The sequence below is a fragment of the Apium graveolens genome, chromosome 1 (genome assembly GCF_009905375.1).
Source record: "Apium graveolens cultivar Ventura chromosome 1, ASM990537v1, whole genome shotgun sequence".
NCBI lineage: Eukaryota > Viridiplantae > Streptophyta > Magnoliopsida > Apiales > Apiaceae > Apium > Apium graveolens.
This window is the reverse complement of record NC_133647.1, coordinates 138,882,408-138,891,712: the sequence shown is the minus strand read 5'-3', so window position 1 is coordinate 138,891,712 and position 9,305 is coordinate 138,882,408.

Here is a 9,305-nt window from a genome sequence, read left to right as displayed (position 1 = left end):
TACTAATTAATATTACTAAGAGAATTAAGGTTGATTAACTTATATAACACAAACATGGGATTATAACTTCATTAAATACTTCATTCAATAGCCTTTTTGTTCTTAACCTTAGCATGCAATGGTGATGACACTAATCAGATAACACAAAACTAGTAAACGCCAACTTTCATTGTACGAATACCCTACTACTAGACATCCACAAAAGAGATAGAAGCTGAATACACACCAATTATATTGAGACCCTATATATCTATAGAATTTGACAACATAACGGTTTAATGTGCAAGTTATCTATAATGATTACATAGGGCAAGTAAGATGTTTAAAATTACCTACGAATCATGCATAACAAATACATGAACCTATGCTAGCATGGCAAGTTCTAAACCTCTAAATTCACTGTCGCTTCATTAGAGATTAACACACTATCTTATAAGTTTGTGACGCTCATAAGACGAATAAGCACAACCAATACTAGAACATCATACAATCACACACACTAAGGTATCAAAATAATTAACTAAAGAAATTCATAAGTAAATCCGTTAGAAACCCACGATAATGATTAGCCCATAACCGAACTCATCATCACCATGGGTCTCGATGAAAGCATGGTATAATAAACTAGGTCTTTATAAAAATTAATAATAAGTAAAGTACGTTAAACAAGAGTATTAGGTTCAACAAATAAGAAATGAGCATCCAAAATTACAACTTAAAACAAAGAATCACGAGAATAAACTAGATCTTCTTCGCCTTCGTTAAATTATGCTATAGGTCTTCTTGATGTCTTCTCCTTAAGCTCTCTTGTTAAAAACGTCTTAAGTTGTCTTTAAATAGCAGCCCAATCAGAAGAGAAGTCCAGCAGATCAAAATTATAGTAGAAACAGGATTTTGTGATCTCGACCTAGCGCGACCGCTCGCTTCATCAGCGCGGGCGCACTGACCTTCTGGAGAAAATTCTTCTACTTGCTTTTCTGGCTGGCTTGAGATGGCGATCCTCAAGATTTTATCCAAAACACCTTCCTAACACTATTTTAGCATCATTGCAATGCTAAACCTCCTGATTCATCCAACTATGCCTGAAATACAAAAACACTACAAAACACATCAAAAACACAAATAACTTGATTACAAAACACCAATTCAAGCCTTTATAAGACGTTCTAAGTGAAAATAAATGCCACTTAACACTGAGAGATCCAGAAGAACACTTGAATTACTTTGAGCAGATTGCACAGATATACTACTATAATAATTTGACAAAGTCCAGGTGCTTTGCATCAACTCTCAAGGGAGGGGCCCAAAGATGGTTCATCAGGATCCCCTCTTGAAGCATCCATAGTTGGAATGAGTTCCGCGCAGCCTTCCTTGGGAGGTTTTGAGCAAACAAGACATATGAGATGCATATGTGTCACCTGGAAACCATCCGACAGCATGACAATGAGTCCCTCTCAGCCTATATGCGACGGTTCCAGGAAGCAATCAACAAGATCTCGAACTTGGATGAGCGCGAGGCTCTGAGCATCTTTAGAAGAAACTTAGACCCGAAGCACAATGAAAGATACATAGTAGAACTGATTAACAAGGAGTCCCAGAGTCTTGCGGCAACCTACTACATGGCTGCTAGATTTATTAAAGAAACTGATGTACTCCAAGCTATGAGGATGACCCGGAATGGGGGATCTAGGAGCAAGAATTCTGATGACCGGCCGAAAGGGGGTTACCATCAGGAAAAAAAATTCAAACAAAGCCAGGGGAACCAAGACAGACAACTACTTCAATTTTCCAAAGGCTCGGTCCTAGGGCAGAGTACAAAAGCAATCCAGGACCGACCAAGCAGTCCCGGAAGCCGAAGCAGGAGCAGGACTGGACTCCCCTAAACAGGTCCCGGGAGGAAATCTTGAAGGAGATAAAAGACAAGTCATTTTATTACCCCCCCCCCCAAGAAACCAATGCAAACTCCTCCGGAAAGCAGGCCTTGCAATACACAAAACGACTATCATGAAACACATGGCCACAAGACTGAGAATTGCCTATCACTTAAGTACTTCATTGAAGAGCAAGTAAAGAAAGGGAACCTGAACAAGTACCTAGTCTGGGACTGCAACCAAAGAGGGGAAGGGACAAAGAAAGGAAATAATATAGTGAATGTGGTACTAGGAGGCTCCCACTCCCCACTACGGAGCCCGGACTTTGGCGAAGAAGTACTCTCAATACAATCACTCCTAGAGATGGTTATATCTTTCAGCAATAAGGACTATGAAGGAATCAATCCTAACCACGATGAAGCATTAGTTATCACTGTGGATATTTTTAACAATGAAGCAAGGAGAATGCTGATAGATAATGGCTCCTTAGTGAATATTCTCTTCAAGCATACTTTGGATCGAATGCAGCTAGGGAGCGTCCGCTCAAATGATTGTCGAGAAGACCCACTCTATGGGTTCGGGAACAATTTAGTCTCGATCCAAGGGACCCTATAGCTCAAATTCTTCTAAATACATCCAACCATAGTCCTAATTAGCCTAACTAAACACAATTCAGACTGGGAGGCAAGAAAAGCTCAAAAACTTCTAAAGGCACCCAACCTTAGTCCTGATTGGCTACACTCAACACAATCCGGACTGAGGGGCAAGAAAAGCTCAAATTCTTCTAAAGACATCCAACCTTAGTCTTGATTGGCTGCACTCATCACAATCCGGACTGGGGGCAGTAAAAGCTCAAATTCTTCTAAAAACACTCAACCTTAGTCCTGATTGACTGCACTCATCACAATCCAGCCAATCCGGACTGGGGGGCAAGAAAGTTCAAATTCTTCTAAATACATCCAACCACAGTCATAATTGGCCTCACTCAACACAATCCGGACTGGGACGCAAGAAAAGCTCAAAAACTTCTAAAAGCACCCAACCTTAGTCCTAATTGGCTACACTCAACACAATCTGGACTGATGGGCAAGAAAATCTCAAATTCTTCTAAATACACCCAACCTTAGTCCTGATTGGCTGCACTCATCATAATACAGATTGGGAGGTAAGAAAAGCTCAAATTTACCTTACAATCAACAACTTACAAACAATACAACCTTACTCTCCCATCCAGAAAATATGCATAAGGGAGTAGGGGCACATGATAGTATATATAGCTCCTAGAAGAACCAGGTCCGGACACCCAGCTCCATCCAGACCCGTACATAACTATTCCAGATTAATCTAGTCCTGGTAGCCCAACCTTGGGAAGTCCTAGCACGTGAGGCACATGCCCAAGCGCGTGTTAGGGACAACTGTCATTCATCAATCATGAGCACGATCAGGGCACGTGCCAGGAGATCCCCAGAACATTCCTCAACCACTCCCATCCTGACACGTGTAAGGCATCCACCCCATCCGGGTGTCCTCCTCTTCTAGAATCAATGACTACGATTCAAAGGTACCAACCCCAAAACCCTAACCTTGGGCTATAAATAGCCCAAGAAGGTAAGGTTTTGGGGTTAATCACTCTCTTACACTCATATACACATACAGCCACCTTTCATTCATATCTACCTTCATCTTCCCCAAAAGCGAGTTCTTACTCTCACACCGGAGGAGTCGCGAGACCCAAACCCCCCTTCGATGTTGTTTTGTAGGAACCCCATGATAGCTACACCACCGCGGTGAAGGATCCAGGAATGACATCGAGGGAGCAGCCCCGCCACCAGGAGTTATCATGTATATTTCCCAGAAGGAACTTTACACATGATCTATGTAAATAAACGTTAACCATATTGATGCCTCCAAAGTCCAAAATCTGCCAAAAGCATCTGATTGTTATTTCTTAACAAAATTAACATATAGAAATTATTATATAGTCTAAATTTTTTTGGAGATTTCAAATATTTTCAAATGATAGCTAACGCTTTTGTTATTAACTGACTTAGAGCATCTCTAATGCTCAAAAGCCCTGAGCTAAAAATCTAGGTGGCATACCATATATATAATTAAAGAGATTGTGTAAAAATAAATTTCTCTCCAATAATACATTCCTCTTAGTTCAAATTTTATCCAAGCTCATCGTATTGGCCAAATTTGTTGAACCACTACAGACTTGTAACATAACTCCACGTCATATATTACCATATTGAAATCAAATATTCTATTTATAATAACTTAAATTAATATTAACATGCTATTTTTAAAATATAGCCAATAATTATAGCCATCTACGGTGAAATACAATCTTTTACAGATTCAATAAATTTAGATAATCAGTTTTTTATATCATTTTAGCCAACCCCATTAGAGATGCTTTTATAACATCTCCAATAAGCTCTCTGTATAGGCTCTTAATTTCAAAAATAAAGAGTCTTCCATAAATTTAAGTCTCTTTTAAATATTAAGAGCATATGCACCAAAGGGAGTAATACATTAATTCATCAGCATTATCAATCCTAGTTTACAAAAGTAGCATGCACTGGTTCCATTTTTACTCCATCAAAAATTGATGATCCATCAATTCATCAACCAAACCATTGATTTTTGATGGAGTTGTTAATGGCCATCAATTGGTGGAACCCGCATAAATGTATCAAATTTTCATGACTTTTATGAATTACCATCTCTAATCTCCTGCAAAACACGGTTCTTATATATTTATTAATTTAATATTATTTAGATTTAAAATTTATTTAAAATCTTGAAATTGATAATATAAATATTATATATTAATATATAATTGAAATAATTCGAAATTTATATTTTTATTAATAATATACTTTTAGTTATTATAATTAATGTTGTTGGCGGGTAACGAAACCTCGACTTTTTATAGTACTTTTAGATTATCCATATTTATCGTATTATTATTGGATATATATAATTTATTTGATGAATAGTAATTGATGAATTGATGGAGTTTTGCCGGTGTATAAAAACTAAAAAAAAGTTATTTTAGCGTGAATAGTAACTAACTCCGTTGATTGAATTGATGAATTGATACCCTTAACGGGTGCATATGCTCTAATAGTCTACTCTCTCTCCTCAAAGTTAAGAGCTACTACATGAATCTTAACTTTTACTTATTAATAAAGTATTCATTTTCTCCAACTCTTACCTCACTTTTGTCCCCCTTTTATGTTTAAATATGTATAAATATAAATAAAGAGTGGATATAAAAAGTATTGTTGGAGTGAATTTCTTAACAATATCCTAATTAATAAGAATATAATATTTTATATTATATTTAAGAGCTTACTAAGAGACTGTTTGAGATGCTCTTATACATCCTGCAAGGGTCCACTTGATACTCCTACGTCGTTGGTTCAATTAAAAGTATGAGTTTTAAACGAGGAATGGGTTTAAGGGGTATAAGTTTGTGATATCATTCCCTATTCCATGTGTTTGGTTAAATTTGGAATGAAAATGATTCCTATACCTAACGTCTGGTTTACGAAATGTGGGAATCAAGAATCAATATTGTTTTTAATTTTCTTCCCTTAATATTTCAAAAACTAAATAGAAAGTTTAAAAGCTAATGTTTTTGAAATTCATTATCTTACTATATTTTTGCAATACATTTTATTATCAAAAACTTAGTATCTTAGAATCTGTACTTTGTTATCCAAACACATAATATCTTAAATGTATTGGGGTTTGTTTGTATGAATATATAATCATGTATGTGACACATCGTGTTTTGTAGAACATCCAAGTAACAAGTACTGAATTCTGACTATCAAACACACAACATAAGTTCTTCCCTTAAAATTAAAGATAATTTTTTAAATCCTGCATCTGACTGAGGATAGAACGTGCCTAAGATTGAGTGGCACACGTTGAAAGCCAGTGTAACAGCCCGCACTTCTGGACTATTAAATCTAAGCTGTAACTAGTACAAAAATTTAATTACTAATCCAAAATTCTATTATAATGGTGACTATTACAAAAGCGCAGCTAACGGAAGTCCAAAAGTCAATCTACTCCAAAACTAAGTCCTCGAACTCCAATTCTAACCAACTCGAATCTTAGATCGAACCTGAAATATTAAACGAATGAGCTGCGAAGCCAGCAAGCAACTACCGTTTGACGGCTGAAAATCTTTTATTTTTTTCAAAAACACAATTTGGACACATAACACGTAATATCTATCATATATGATTGCATAAATATTCGATAACAAAGATCATATAATATATTTTCTATGACAAGGATCAAAACGAATTACACAACTTATTCTATAATCCACATCATCACAATTCTTAATCAATCAATAAATCTTAATAACAAATTCTTATCTTTAGTCCCACAGTCCTAAATCACACCTTATGCCATATTTTTCCAGTGATCAGCATCTTCTACTTTATGCCACACTTCCCAAGTGATCGGGTTCTAATTCTTATTCGATGGGGGGCTAGTTTACGTCCCTCGTCAAGTGCAACCGAAGCTTGACAAGGTATCGATGTGTTCAGAATGTGCGCAAACTAGTCTTAGTTCCATGTTTCACACTACCCAGTGATCGAGTTCTAATTCTTATACATGAATAAGAATGGGGATTTCCGAAAATTTATCATCTTATCAATCACACATAATATGGCTCATTATACAATATATACGGAGCAACAAACAGTTACATACATATTCAGAACATCTAATTAAGCAAATATCACCCAATAATAAGGAGTAACAGATATTCACTTACCAAACACGTAAGCAAATAAGTAATACAAAGCAACGCGTAGTTACTTACAAAACATGTAGGCAAATAAATCATACGGAGCAATGGAAAGTTATATGAATCAATCACGAAAACATATAATTCGCATTAGAATCACACAAACAATCCTTAGCAACCCATCAAATACGACACATCTAAAGTCTCGATCTTCTCCGCGATTCCAATTCTGATCAGATCTTTTTTTATCCTTTTTGACCTTCTAAATGATATTTTCTTACATGAAACACAAAAGTTGTAGAGAACGAAAAGACCTTTCTGAAAAGTCCAGAATCAACAAATCTGACTTACGATAAATTTTCTACGAATTTTACAAGGCTGCTGATTTATGCAGAGAAGAGCCTACGAATTTATAAAAAAACAAGGAAGACGAATTTGATGTTTATAACGATACAAAACCCTATATCTTAACCTACAAGTTATCCATCTAATAATCTGATCCAAATTTTTAGGTACATAAATCTTATTCAATTTTAAATCCAAGTCATTATCTAATTTAATACTTTTTCTATATTTTATATTAATCAAATTCTAAAAATTACGGGAAATTACATACTACCCTCCTTAAAAAGAATTTGGTCTCCAAATTCACAAACAATCCTAAAGTTCGTGACACATCTACCCCCTGATCTGCCAAAGTTCAAAATATGGTCCACAGGAACGCATCCTAGAGAATGTACTAGTCCATGCCTAATACACTCTGAAAGATAGCCTGCTCTTGATACCAACTGTAAAACCCGCACTTCCGGACTATTAAATCTAAATGAAACTAGTACAAAATTTAATTACTAATCCAAAATTCTATTACAATCGGACTATTACAAAAGCGCAGCTAACGGAAGTCCAAAAGTCAATCTACTCCAAAATTAAGTCCTCAAACTCCAATGCTAACCAACTCGAATCTTAGATCGAACCTGAAATAAAAAGAATGAGATGCGAAGTCCAGCAAGCAACTACCATTTGCTCAAAATAATATCTTTTATTTTTTTCAAAAACACAATTTGGACACATAACACGTAACATCTATCATATAGGATTGTATAAATATTCGATAACAAAGATCACATAATAAATTTTCTATGGCAAGGATTAAAACGAATTACAAATCATATTTATAATCCACATCATCACAATCCTTAATCAATCAATAAATCTTGATAACAAATTCTTATCTTTATTCCCACAGTCCTAAATCACACTTATGCCACACTTTGCCAGTGATCGGCATCTTATACTTTATGCCACACTTCCCAAGTGACCGGGTTCTAATTCTTATTCCATGGGGGGCTAGTTTACGTCGCTCGTCAAGTGCAGCCGAAGCTTGACAAGGTATCGATGTGTTCTGAAATGTGCGCAAACTAGTTCTAAGTTCTATGTATCACACTACCCAGTGATCGGGTTCTAATTCTTATACATGACTAAGACTGGGGATTTCTAAAAATTTGTCATCTTATTAATCACACAAAATATGACACGTTAATAATATATACGAAGCAACAAACAGTTACATAAATATTCAGAAAATCTAATTAAACAAATGTCACACAATAATAAGGAGTAACAGATATTCACTTACCGAACACGTAAGCAAATAAGTAATACGAAGCAACGAGTAGTTACTTACAAAACATGTAGGCAAATAAATAATATGAAGCAACGGAAAGTTACTTGCCTCAATCACGAAACATATAATTCACATTAGATCACACATACAATCCTTAGCAACCCATCAAATACGACACATCTACAATCTCGATCTTCTCCGTGATTCCAATTCTGATCAGATATTATTATCCTTTTTGACCCTCTAAATGATATTTTATTGAAAAACACTAAACACAAAGTTGTAGAAAATGAAAAGACCTTTCCGAAAAGTCTAAGATCAACAAAATCTGACTTACGATGAATTTCTACGAATTTACAAGGCTGCTGATTTATGCTGAGAAGAGCCCTACGAATTTATGAATAAAAGTGAGGAAGACGAATTTGATGTATTATAACGATACAAAACCTTATATCTTAACATACAAGTTATCCATATTAGAATCTGATCCAAATTTTAAGTCCATAAATCTAATTCAATTTTAAATTCTAATCATTATCTAAATTTAATACTTTTTTCTTTTATTCAATTTTAATCGAATTCTAAAAATTACGGGATATTACAGCCAGAGAGTAGTACCTGCATGCCAAACACAATAGATATAGTTATTTAAAAAAATATATCAATTCCAAGTAACCTTGCAAGTGCATACCCAAATAAAAATCTAGATATGTGAAGGACAGCAGCAACTCTGTTAACTAACAGTACTGCTCTGTTCCATGGTTGTAGTTAATAATTTCTACAGTAAAATTTTCACTAGGGCTGCTAGGTAGTGGTGGAGATAAGTTAGGTTGGTGGAGATAAAGTAGCGGATTGTTCGTACATAGTAGCAAACACATTGTAGCTATTTTATCTATTTAAAATGATATGTACGCGTTCAATAAGAGAATACAACAACACAATGTAGGTTCTTAGCTTATGCAATACAAAGGATTTGCTCAATCTTTTATATACTATACTATCTAACTATATTATTATAAGTAGAACCACC